Source organism: Candoia aspera, chromosome 2 (assembly GCF_035149785.1).
Source record: "Candoia aspera isolate rCanAsp1 chromosome 2, rCanAsp1.hap2, whole genome shotgun sequence".
Taxonomy (NCBI): Eukaryota; Metazoa; Chordata; class Lepidosauria; order Squamata; family Boidae; genus Candoia; species Candoia aspera.
Genome location: NC_086154.1, coordinates 63,122,879 through 63,136,772, shown reverse-complemented (window position 1 = coordinate 63,136,772; position 13,894 = coordinate 63,122,879). Strand labels below are relative to the sequence as shown.

The 13,894-nt window shown below is 42.2% G+C and overlaps 1 long non-coding RNA gene across 1 annotated transcript; it reads left to right on the top strand.

The window, feature by feature from the left end:
• Window positions 1-2,253: 2,253 nt before the first annotated feature.
• Window positions 2,254-12,981, top strand: LOC134489358 (uncharacterized). The gene is made up of 2 exons (XR_010067112.1): window positions 2,254-2,344; window positions 12,574-12,981. It is a non-coding gene; the product is annotated as an uncharacterized LOC134489358 (long non-coding RNA).
• The last annotated feature ends 913 nt before the right edge of the window (window positions 12,982-13,894 follow it).

Here is a 13,894-nt window from a genome sequence, read left to right as displayed (position 1 = left end):
TTTGAACAATAGGCCCCAACCAACAAAATGTCCAGTGGTGAGCAATGTAAGGTTCTGCACTTAGGCAAGAACAGCCAGATGCACAGGTACAAAATAGGTGGTAGTTGGCTTAGCAGTACCCTTGTGAGAAGGATTTGCAATTCTTTGTAGACCACAGATTAAGGATGAGCCAGCAATGTGCTGCAGCAGCCAAAAGAGCCAATGTGGTTTGAGGCTGCATCAACAGAGGTATAGTGTCAAGATCACAGGAAATGATAGCGCTGCTCTATGTTGCACTGGTCATACTGGTAGCACCTTGTCTGATTAACAAATGTTATTAAAAGGCATAAGCTGCAGCTCACATCATCAGAACGTACGTGCCTTGCTCTTGAGGTTGCAGCTAAAGACGTCCATACCTTGCCAGCCTAACCCTCGCCTTGCACATGCAGTAGCATCTCCAGGACATGAATGCTGCCTGCAGAGGGGCTCATGGACCAATAATTGAACTGATGCAGCCTGTACCACCCCCATAGGAAAGGGTTTTCTGATGGTGTTGCTCATGAGCTCCTTCGCTCCTTGGCTGGATTGGGAATTATAGATTAAGAGTTGAATTTAAAATAATTCCTTATGCCATTGAGGTCTCCTAATTCTTTTCCTTGGTAGATGTAGCAGTGCCTCAGGATACAATGCATAAGGTGACTTGATAATTAGGAAACAGACTGATGAGAACATTGTGGTAGGTTCCTCCACAGCAGTGTTTCTCAACCTTGGCCACTTTAAGAGGTGTGGACTTCAACTCCCAGAATTCCCCAGCCAACATGGGGAATTCTGGGAGTTGAAGTCCACATCTCTTAAAGTGGCCAAGGTTGAGAAACTCTGCTCTACAGATTTAATACAGTCTTTACTGAAATAACCAGAAGAGATCAAAATGCTTTAAGCCTTGGAACATGTTCTAATTATGCACAAGAAATGTGCCTTGGGAGTTTGGAAGTATCATGCACATGTCTTCTCCAGAAGTTCTAACTCCACAGCTGGGCTGGATGAGGATTTTTTAATGTACCAGTCTATCTTTTTTCTTAATATTGAGTAAGCTTCTCAGGGGCAACATGAAAGATTTTGTTTTAAATACTCTGCGAATGTTTTTCCTCCCCCAATTTTAAAAAGGAAAGCATCACCCTGGCAACCAGCCAGATCTAACTCTTCACTTCCTTATTGGAGTCTCTAAGGAAAAGTCTGGCAACTCATTTTATGTTATGCCCCCCCCCCCCGCCTCCGCCCCTTCTCTTTTTACTGTGAAAATCCAGGGTTCTGATATGTTTCCAGTTGCAAAGAATCTAATGTTCATTGCCCAACTTGGGCTTTTTTAAAATTCTCGTCTTGTTCATTGGGGATTTTTTTAAAATGAAAGAGACTAGAATAGGAATGTTAGACCCATTCAGGAACAGGGAGACCTGATCAGTCATTTTTATCTGATGCCCTTTACAGGTAGAACCCCAGATAATGTGAAGAGGGTATTGCCCACAAACACCAAATAAGATCAAACCTGCAGGATGACATCATTGTGTCACAAATTCTATCAGCCTGCCCTTCAGCTTCATTTGTGAGGAAAGGAACCTTGCAGGGGTGTTTTGAGGGGAGAATCCACAGGCAATGATGTGCAAAAGCATGCATTTTGTTTTTCTAGGCATAGCTTCCTAGGGAGTCTAGAAGAGGCATTTGGTAGGTCTTGTTTTGGCACCACCCTTGTGTTCTCCTATTATCAAGGAGCTCTGTCCTGGAGCTTTGGGGGGAAAAGTAAAATGTGCGATGCGCAGATGTAGGAATAAAAATAGCATTCTTAGCACTAATAATCAGCGAGCAGCTCTGCCCAAATACGTGGGTTTCTAACATTTTAAAATTATACATTAACTTTTATAGCTTGCAGTATTGTCAACATCCGCATAGCTAGCTCCTGATGCTTCTTTGAAACGGGCTAATATTTGTGATCTGTGATATGGGCATTCTCATCACCTTTATTGGTACAGTGACCCTGGCATTAATGCCTATAAAATCTAAATGTTGACATCGGATGAAGAGAACAGAGGAAAGGAGAGGAGAGAAGGAAAAAAAACAAAAACACAGGCAACAGATAGATGGGGAGAATGTGCAAATGAAAGATAACCAGGGTGTACTGTAAGCTTGTTTATAATTGGAGATAGTTAGGCTCTGTAGAAAATATGGGTTCAGGGAGTTGAATGAGGTCAGAGAGATGACCCCACCCTGTAAGTCAGGAGTAAGCAACCTTTAGAGAGTGCTGGATGCACTGGAGAGCATGACATGGACACTTTCACAAAACAGCAGTCTGGAAAAACTTGCCAAGGGTGATGTGAGTAGACACCCAACATTCCTTTAAAGGTAAAGGTAAAGGGTTCCCTTGACATTAAGTCCAGTTGTGTCCGACTCTAGGGGGCGGTGCTCATCTCCGTTTCAAAGCCGAAGAGCCGGCGTTTGTCCGTAGACACTTCAGTGGTCATGTGGCCGGCATGACTACATGGAATGCCGTTACCTGCCCACCAAAGTGGTACCTATTAATCTACTCCCATTTGCATGTTTTCGAACTGCTAGGTTGGCAGGAGCTGGGACTAGCAACGGGAGCTCACCCCGTCAGGTGGATTTGAACCGCCGACCTTCCGATCGGCAAGCTCAGCAGCTCAGCGGTTTAACCCGCATTCCTTTATCAGACATTCCTTTACCAGAAGACAAATGAGTGAAATATCTCCCCGGGACCATATCTAGACCTCTGGGACACTTCTTAGTAACCCCAGTTTAGCCCTGTCCTTTCTGTGCAGGCAGGCAGATGTTCTTTCAGGCTAAGCACTGGGCTATAGCTATAGCTATTTTTATTTTTATGTATAGGTTTGTGGGTATTGTGTGTAAGTTTAATTAATGTATTGTGTGTAAAATTAATCTTACTTACACTTATATTTGACCAATTTACAGTGTGCTCCACCTTTGGGCTCAAAGAGCACTCAAGGGAGCTAAAAAGATTAAAAACAAAATTTAAAAAGTTATCGCGTAACGTTTATGCTACCATTAATTAACTGTTAAAAGCCTGAGGAAAGAGAGGCATTTGTAGAGGTTGAGAGAATACGAGTCAAGCACAGCCTCCAGGGAAGAGCATTCCATAGCTTGGATGCAACGCCAGAGAAATGCCTCTCACGGGTGCCCAACAGATGGATCTCATAGCAGCAGGGGCTTTTTTAGGAGGACCCCTTCTGCAAATCTTACCTGTTGGACCTTACCTGACCAACTGTAGCAGAAGTGGTCCCTCAAATAGTCACTTCCTAAGCAGTTTGGACTTAAAGGTTTTTAGTTTTATCCTTTGTTTGACTTTATAAGAATGTCCCCCTGACAATTTGTTCCTGCTCTACTGCTTACAGTATATTTGTATATTGTATCCTCTTTTAAATGGTGATGATCACAGCAATTCATAATTCTAAAGGTACAGGCACAAGTATGACTCTCTCTCTCTCTCTCCCCCTCTCTCTGGATTTCCATAGAGACAAGATATTTTAATTATTATGTTCCATCCTATTCATGGCATGTCTTTTAGACTGCTGTCAAGGTCTTTCTCTCAAGTGGAAGCAGCTAATTTATTTTCCAGGTTCTAAAGGGCTCCATCAGAATACAGGTCCAGCTGATGCACATGACTGCTATCTACAGTGGAAGAATACTTTTTTGACTTCATGATCTATTGTATTGTAAATGCATAGTCAAATAACATTTCTCCCATAAACTTGTTAATTTGCATCTATCAGTAGTAAAGTGTAGTTATTATTTATTTAAAATCTGAAGCCCACCCACTATCCAGAGGTTCTCATGGTGGGTTGCAATCCATGAAAACAAAATAAAATCATAAAAACAAGGGAAATAAACAACACATAAATTTTAATGACACAGTTTGTTGCCCATTTCTCAAAGCTTGCAAGTTCTTCCAGTTATTTTTTGCTGCCTCATTTGGATTTGGTTATCCTGGATTTTTTGCAACAGTTTTGCAAAGATGTAAACCATTACATCAGTACAAAGAACATAAATAAATGAGTAGAGCATTTGGAAGCAAAAACAAAGCAAGTCAGGCTCCCACCATGTTGTGTTTTCATTTTAGAAATACACACAAACACTGAAGAAAGAAATAATAGTAGGTTTCAAATGTGGCAGGAAGCTGTCCTAGAAAAAGGAAAGCTAGGCAAAGATAGGAAGGCTGAGGGTTGCTCCAAGACATTTTGCTGTTTCAGCTGAAGGGTGAGGTGATGTCCCGCTGCCCATTCTTTCTATAGAAACCAACAGGATTGGCAGGTGCATCTCTGTTCAATTGTGTTGACCGTTTCATTGCACGCGAAGATAGCACCTTTTTTCTAGAATCATGGAGTAGGCTGAGGGGCACACCACTCAGTTTTCTAGCACCTGGCCACAGCGACCAACCCAATCCCAATTGCTACCTGAGGCCACCTGCCTCACTCCTCCAAACAAAAGGGCTAGCTCTGGCAAGGCAAAGGAGGTTCTACTGTATACTCAGCGCTGTACATCTATGAAAAAAGATAACGGTGCTCAGCCTGCATCTTTGGCAGCTTCCTGAACAGAATGCGTATATGTCACCTCCTTCCTTGGACTTCCACTGCAGCTATTCAGTACAGCTCCTCTGCAGCGTTCACCCCAATTCCTTCTGCCTTAATTCTGCTTTCCTGTATCACCCCTCACTTCAATGGTATTAATAACTCTGCTTGCTGCAGCTTGCAGCGACGCAGTGCTGAGAGGAAAGGAGGAACTGCCAGCAACGTCTTGCACTCTGTAAATAACTGGGTGACAATTCCCTGCTGTGAAAATCACACTCTTGGCAAGAACTGGGAAGTGACTGCAGCCTGGGTGTGAAAGGCAGGAAAATAGGAGTCAGCCTGCAGCTGGTGGTGCCTGTGCAAGTAAGCAGAGGAAAATATAGGAGTGTCAGTGAAACAGTAAAGGGAGGAGTCTCAGGAAGCTTTGGGGCACCTTGGTATATTGGTTCACATCTATAAAGCTTTTGCTTTTTTTCACATACATTGTACCCATGGCAAACATATTTTAGGAGGTATTGTGGCCAATCAGAAAAACTGGAATCTGCAGTCCCTTTGCCAAACTGTAACATGAGCAAAGAATAAAGGCCAGGCTAGGGTGAGCAGTTGGGCAGGCAAAGGAGCTTTGCCACTGTAGGGGGGGCTTGTTTTTTTAATGGAAAAGCAAACAAGATGCATGACTGCTGGATTGCAGCACAAGTGACCTCAGTTTGCGTGTCATCTTGCTGACCTAGCCTGGGCTTGGAAGCTAAGTAGAGTTAGGCCTGGTTGTACTTGGATGGGAGACCTCTATGTAATACCAAGACAGTAGGTTAAATGGAAAGTTGAATAAATATTCTGGAAGAAGGCAATGGCAAACCACCTCTGCACTGCTAACAAGCAAATGAAATAGACATGTCTATGAAGTTGCCAGTCATCTACCATGACTTGAAGGAGATTTTTTTTCTCCTTAAGCAGGCATGTTCATCATTTTTGATTAAAGTTCATCATTTTCATGTCAATTATTTAGGCATAGTTTCAACCTGATATTGGGAGATGCTCATGAGAAACTCATGGGTTCACACATTACATGTAGGACATTAGTTTTTGACTCAACATGCTGAGCAAACATAGACACTGTAATTCATAAATAATGGTTCACAGTTTAGCATGCTGCATAAGCCCAGGAAATCGTGGTTTATTCATGAACCCAAACAATGGCTTAATGCATGTGCAAACCACCATTTTCTTCAATGAGCACTCTCACAGCCAGCCAGACATATGTTTACAATTAAATGAATGTTTTTTAAAGAGAGTCCCCTGACCCCATCAGAAAAAACAAACAAACAAACCAGTCATTGAGACCATGCATTATCTTATCAACCATGTATACTTCTTCCTCTATCCCAAGGTAATTCCATGAGATTGATTGCCAATAGACTTCAGGTAGAGAAAAGGTAATTCTCTAAACTGCACTTGCATTAATGTCTGAAATTCATAACTAGCACATATAATGATAAAGCCCTGACTTGGACCTGCTAATCTGAGTGGGATTTGCCTGTCCAGTGGGAGTTAATAAGGAGGGCATTCTATGGGTGACCCTTTCTAGACAGTGTTGTCAAGAGGAGAGCTGGAGATGACCTTCTGGTCCCTCTCCTCTGGAAGAGCCTATCCCTGGAGACAAGGATACGGTCCCATCTCTTTTGGTATTTGGAGTGACAGTTAAGATTTGGGTCTTCTGGACTTCCGGTGGGGACATGGTGGACTGAACAGCTGTGCTTGCTGGCTCCGTGGGCAGAACTGACAATGCAGCATTTGGGGGGTGGGGGGGCTCAGGCAGGTTTTTCCTGAAGCTGAGGAGTATTTTCACAGATAAAGAGAACACTTGGAATTATCCCATCCATCCTCTGGAACAGCGACTTGTAGCCAGAGGATCGCAAACAGCGTTCGCGCTTCTCTGGTAAGAGCTGCTGGGAGGCTGGGACGTCACCATTTCCAAGCCCTGCTGTAGCCTTAAAGAGACACTAGGTCTGGCCACCCCATTTCTAAATCACCCAATTTATATATTTTTAAGTTTATGTACCCTAAGAGAGGCTTTTTACAGCAAGGAGAAGCAGGTTCTCCTGGTGCTTATCATTATTTTGGGGGTTAATTTTTTAAAAAAGTTCCTTTTTAAGTTTTGGCTTGTTTCCCATCCAAATACTAAGGAGGATTTTAGAGTAAATAATTGTTTCCCTGCTATTATTTTTGCAGTGGGGGTGTGGTGACTCAGTGGTTAAGACGCCAGGCTTGTCGACCAGAAGGTTGCAAGTTCAGCGGTTCGAGACCTGAGTGCCATGTGATGGAGTGAGCTCCTGCAGTGGCCCCAGCTCTTGCCAACCTCGAAAGCATGAAAATGGGGGCAGATAAATAGGTACTACATCGGCGGGAAGGTAACAGTGTTCCGTGACTGTCATGTTGGCCACGTGACCACAGAGGTGTCTTCGGACAATGCTGGCTCTTCGGCCATGAAAAGGAGATGATCACCGCCCCCTAGTGTTGGAGACAACTAAATGGGAACCTTTACCTTTACCTATTATTTTTGTACTGGATTTGAAGAAATTACTATTTTCCTACGTGTTGAATCAGCTGATTTGAACCTTCAGATTCCTGTTCGCTTTCCCTTGAGAACAGTCTGCTATTCACTCTCACTTCATGTAAACAACTTTTGAACATCCTCATATCTTCAACTTTCACTGATTAAGCTTCTAGGGGGTACCATAACCTACTGCGTGAGACATGGAGGAATTCAAGCAGATTTTCTCTGATTTCCATCGAGACCTTAAGCAAATTGGTTCTGATTATTAACCAACTTTTTATGCAAGGCATTCAGGACATTGTGGAAGATATGAGCTTTAAAATGTCTCAACTGTTTGGGGATGTCGAGGATGAAATGGAGGAATTTAACAGCATCAGGAATGTCTCTTCGACTTCTGCTGGAAGAAGATTGGACAGTGGAGTTGAAGAACAGGTATCAATTTCCTGGAATATTGACCTGAAACAAATCGATATTGTTGCAATTGCCAAATGATGAAAATGGAAGGTTAAGGGGTTAAAGGGATGGAATTGGAAGAAGAGCATGGAAGAATTTTGGAGGCACCTGAAAGGAGCACCCAGTGACAAGAATACTGCAGAAGCCCTTAAGTAGGACTCAGAGCTACTGTTAGTGCCAAAGATGCTCTATTAAGGATGCTTTGGGGTGGACAGGCAGGATGAAAAAAAAGTGATGGGAAAGAACAGAGGGCAGGATATAAGCAGAAAATAATGGTTCAAAATCAGGATACAGTTAGAAGTGGTTCTGGCACAGCTGGTGTAGAAAGGCTCCAGGCTTCATCATCTTAACCATGGCAATTTGGCAGGACTCAGTGGGCTAGCGGAATTCCCATTCCTCTTTGACAATCTGGAAGGACTGTAGGGAGAAGGTTTCCTTAGGAATCCAGGAAAGTTTGTTGGCACAGCTTTTAGCATACTGTATTTGTAGGAAACAGTCTCTGGCTACTTAAACAGGGGACTGGCTGGCCCAGTTGTCTTCCCTTCTTTCTCCTTATTTCATGGATATTCCCCATGACTTTGTGCAGTTTCATTTGTGAAGTAGACTTCCCAAACCTGATATCATAAGATGATGGAGTATATTTCCCAGCTTGATGGCCTGCCATGCTGACTGGGATGGTATGCCAGTACTTAATAAAAGAGTGCCAGGTTGGGGAAGAAGTGCCCGGTGCTCTTGGGGACATTCAGATTTTTAAAAAATCTTCCTAAATGGAGCACTGCATTGCATTTCCTAGGCATGCATGCTGCTGAACTCCATCCAACCCTCAGGGGTCTTTACTTCAGTAATGGCCCTATCATCCACCCATGCTTGTCTCTTTGAAACTTTCAATTATGACTTTATTTCTTTTCTTTCAAATAGCTGTTAATCATATAAATTAGTTCTGGGCTGAGAAGGATCCCTGATAGACTCTACTAAGAAAACTCATGCACTGCCTCATTAACAAGTATTTTCTAAGATCCATTAATTACCTGGCTATTAATCCATTTAATAAGGGATCAGTATAAGACTAATTGCATAAGTGGAGTATCATGAAGAAAAAGTCCTTACACAGCAATCAAAGTATACCGTGTCAGCAAAAACACAGTGAGAACAATCACACTGGTATACAGTAGTCTTACTGTGGCTATACCATTTCAGAATACAGATAGGGGATTACTTTGTCAGTGGATTCCTTAAAGCAACACCATCTTGTTTCCAGGTTTATGTGGAATTAGGGCCTTTGAATTAGGGCTAGAATATCTGGACTGCGAACAACCAGATCATCATCAGATGGCACCAAAGAGACTTCTTTGATGCCATCTGGGGACTGTCTGGGTTTTTGCCACAGAGATATAATTTCCCTTCTTTAAAGAAGAACAGAAAGGTGCTGCATTCACAGAACTTCTGAAGCACCTCTTCTGAATCATTTTCCAAGCCTGAATAGCTGTAGTGTAAGGCCCACACTCCTTTCCTGCTTATTCCTGCTTGCAAAGTTGGAAATAGGGCTGTTATAGTTTGGCAGTTTGTCACATAATTTATATATATATACACACACACACACACACACAGATATACACACAAACACAAACACAAACACAAACACAAACACAAACATAAATATAAATATAAATATAAATATAAATATATATAGTTTGTCACATATTTTCACTGTTCCATCCTTTGTAGGCTCCAGGGGCTGTAAGAAAGCTGCAAGTGACCATGGGTTGCTCAATCCTGTTACATACATACACATATACGTGTGTGTATGTATCTGTATCACAAGAAGATAAAAAAAAACATCTCGGAGTCTACCTGGTTTATGGCTGAGTGAAATTCCAAAGGCAACAAGCATTTCCAGTAAGTATTTGGAACCTAATGTTGTGGTACACTACAGGCAGTTTGATCCTTCAATCTCATTAGGCAAGCAGTTGTTATCCCACAAGTTTGCCCTTTAAGAAATGTGCAGCAAATTTGAAGACTCAGATGAAATAACTGAAAAATATTGAGGGAAGCAAATGAGTTCAGAAGTACAACAGAGATAATCCTCAGGAGGATTTCATGCATCTTCTTAAAAGTTCATACAGAAAGTGGGGTAAGAATGGGATGCCTTGTATCATCTGGCTTTCATTCAACAAAGTTCAGGCTGACAAGCATAAGAAACTATCCATAAAGTGTCCCAACCAGGAATCAGTAAATCCAAGAGCACATAGAATACATCCTTTAGTCCAAAGATCAGCAAATAGGACTAGGCCATATCCCAGGAAGCATTTGCAGAGACATCTGAAGTGTCAGGACCAGCCAAGGCCAGGCACAGGAACTGATCAGCCACAGTAGGGCTACCATATCTGGGGTGGCAACAATTCAATTGAACTCCAAAAGGCAGCAAAGAGATACAGAAAACTCTTATTCTCTGCAGATACCTAGTGGTCATTTGAATTTTTGCAGGCCAAATATGGTAGCCCTAAACCTTATTCCATCTAGACTGTTGCCAGGTATAGTTAAGTACTGGTATGCTGCAAACTGAAAGCATGTGTGCTTCTGCATTCATTCTGGTTCAATAGCTAGTCTGTAGAAACTAACTGGCAAAAAGGACTACTACTTGCAGATAAGATTTGTTATTCCTTAAGAGTTCTTTCCTGCAAATGAGCAAACCAACTCCTGCTATCTCTGAACGTTCATCAGCCTGTACTTTTGGGGGTGTAGCAATAACTTGGCTTCTAGCCTGGGGGTCTCTGCTGTGGAAATGCCACTGTACCATTTCCTGCAATGAAACTTGGCTAGTGAGTTCCTGGGCATTTCTTGGTCTTTAGAGGAGAGCCTCCCCCCCCGCCCCCCCCAGGATTTTCATGACATTGCCCTTGCTTGGCTGGCTGCCTGGGAATAGTTGGGAGAGGGAGAAACTTAAAGGGGCAAACATTCCAGCTGGAAGTCCCTCAAACCTTTTAGAAAACACTGGTGCTATGAAACAGAATAAAGCCAAAATTAATGTTCATCAGAACTTCATGTTCACCGATTTTATAAGAGTTTATTTTTTAAAAATCAGAAAGATTCACTGCCATTTAAGAACATAAGATCCTTGCTGGGCAAGTCTATAGTCTTATCTAGTCCAGCATTTTGTTTCAAGAGTGGTCATTGCTTGAAATGTACTCAGCGGCCTAATACCATAGGTAATTCTTGGCAACTGTGGTGAAAAACAAATTCCTGTGCCTGACAAGTCCCATTTTGCACTGTATTTCCTTAGAGCAGTCTTCTCTACCATTCATGGTTTTCCTCCCAGACATATTGCACTTCAAGTCTCATAAACCTCAACCAGTGTGGAACATGTTGGCTGGTTGTGATTTATTGAAAACCAGCACATCTGGGAGGCACTAGCTCAGAGAAGCCTGCCTACAGCATGTGATGCAACTTAATCAAATTACCCTTGCTAAATTTATGCTACAGCCTAAGAAAACTATGCTGTGCTTAAGGAGGGAGCAAAGCAGAGCCTCTGGGTTGAAGAAATGTCACTGTTGAGTTGCTTGATAGCTTCTGGAATCCCCACTGTGGACAGGTGGACATGGTCCACAAAGAGAAATTCCAGATCATTAAAATAATCTGTCCTTGCAACTAATGAGTCTGCTGGAGGCGGAAGTCCATGTCAAGTATAGATATCATACAGTATTCCAACTTGGGAGGAACTAAAGAAAAAAAAGAAAAGAAAGACAAAAACTCAGGGACAGCTAAATAGTGACAAAATTTCTGTTTCTGAGCTACCTTGATTGCATCAATATTATGAAATGCTGTCAGTTCAAGAGCTATTTAGTAAGCAAGAGAAATGGTATCCTTCCCCCAGAGGTGAGACAGGCTCCCTTGCTCCTGGACTTTCAAAAAAGATTAAGGATCTGGTTTTGTCAGCAGGCTTGGAATGGAAGGGGGAATAGCCATACTTGGGGATGGCTAGTGCCCTAGGGTGACTTTGGATGGACCTTCTACACTCATGGTCTGATGAAGAACTTTTGCCCATCTTGATTCCATTACCTTCTTATTTTTATTGTATTTATTGTATTTATAACTGTTTTGGTTTTTAACTCTATTTTATTGTAAACCGCCCAGAGTCCCTCCTTGTGAGGGAGATGGGCGGTGATAAAATTGGATAAATAGATAAATCTTTCATCCCCTGCATATGGTACCCTGTATTCCTGGCTCAGTGCCAGCCACAAGGAAGAAAAAACGTGGGGCTGTTAGATAAATCACATGGAGCTTTCCAGGATCTTTGGATCCACAGCTATCACTCATATCACAGTATGGTACTGCGCACAGTCAATAATGTGGTTTGTTTATTTAAACACATTAATATGTCATGAAGATAACAAATAAATGGAAGATTTGCATAACTGTGCTCCATGTAGGTCCTTGGTCAAGATTATATGCCTGCCATTGTTCCTTGGAGTGTTTGGATGAAAAGAAATGCAGTGGAGACAGTTCTTTTCATCTCTCTTAAGGCAAAGATTATCCTTATCTGAGAATGAATAAGACACTTTTACCCAGGTATAGAAAAATGGATTGCATGCCACTGGTCTTTTTTGCCTGTGTGTTTCATAAATACCAAATTCTTGTTCCCCCAAGACCTAACTGCATGAATGGGATGGTAGAAGATGACATATAGAGGTTCTAGGGTGGGGGACACAGTTGCATAAGAGCAATGGCTTCAATGAATATTTCTGCCACCAGCTAGCAGACAATATGCCACCAAACACTGATGACAAACAGACTTTAGGGATTGGATGCTGAACGACTGAACTACTTCTTACAGACATGATTCCAATTTGCTATGCTTTCCTCTATAAATAGGCAAGAACTTAGAAAATTTAAAGCTCCCAATTGTAATATTGGTTCCATGTGAACAATTATCTCACATGTTTTTTCTTTGGTTCTTTACCCTTACTATTAATACTAAGTTTATTCTTTCTTATGCAGTATCATGTTGTTATGACCTGTGGATACAACCATAAACTTATTGAACACCAGCTGCAACCTCAAGTACCTCCCAATTCATCTCACAGCAGTACATTGCCATGGGCCTTACCATGAGCGTTCAACTGAAGATTAGGGTGGACCAGAAGCATGCACTTACATCAGCTTGAGCTTGGTACTTGTACAGAGTCTGGGAGATGACCTTGAGGGAAATAGGCAAGAACTACTGCCTAGGCAATGAGAGGGCTAAAACATTCCTTAAGTCCTGGGAAGCAAGATAGTATTCGGAAGAGACTCAGACAGACTCTTCCCTGATTCACTGGGTTATAAGAAGGAGGGGAGGTAAAGCACAATTAGGCTGCAATATTCTGTCACTATAGACTATCTCAATAAAGTATAGTTCTAATCTTCCTATAGAGTCAGTTTCCTGATCTGATCTACTTTATGGGGCTGACAGCATTATGCATTGTGCAGCAAGTCAAAAGCACTCCAAAACATAGGCCAGGACCATGTTCTGGACAGATTAAATCTCTGAAAAACTTAAGGCACCTGGTTTGCTCTTAAACCCACAAACACAAAAAAATGGAAAAAAGTTTGAAAAGAGTTACTCCCATGAACTCTAGTGGCTCTAGGTCCAAAACGGGGATGCTGATGATTTGTTTGCACCCCTGGACTAGGCGCTGCTCAACCATGAGTTTCATTGCATAACAACTGGTGCCAGTCACTATCCTTCAACCTGGTATCATGGCCGACGGTGCTGGTGGTGAACGGCGAATCCGATGTTCTAAGGATCAACACACCATTGGAACCTGGAATGTAAGATCTATGAGCCAGGGCAAATTGGATGTGGTTATTGGTGAGATGTCAAGATTAAAGATAGACATTCTGGGCGTCAGTGAACTGAAATGGACTGGAATGGGCCACTTCACATCAAATGACCACCAGATCTACTACTGTGGACAAGAGGACCACAGAAGAAATGGAGTAGCCTTCATAATTACTAGTAAAGTGGCTAAAGCAGTGCTTGGATACAACCCAAAAAATGACAGAATGATCTCAATTCGAATTCAGGGCAAGCCATCTAACATCACAGTGATCCAAATATACGCCCCAACCACAAATGCTGAAGAAGCTGAAGTAGAGCAGTTCTATGAGGATCTGCAGCACCTACTGGACAACACGCCTAAAAGAGATGTTATTTTCATCACAGGAGACTGGAATGCTAAGGTGGGCAGTCAAATGACACCTCGAATTACAGGTAAGTATGGCCTGGGAGAACAAAATGAAGCAGGACACAGGCTGATAGAATTTTGCCAAGACAATT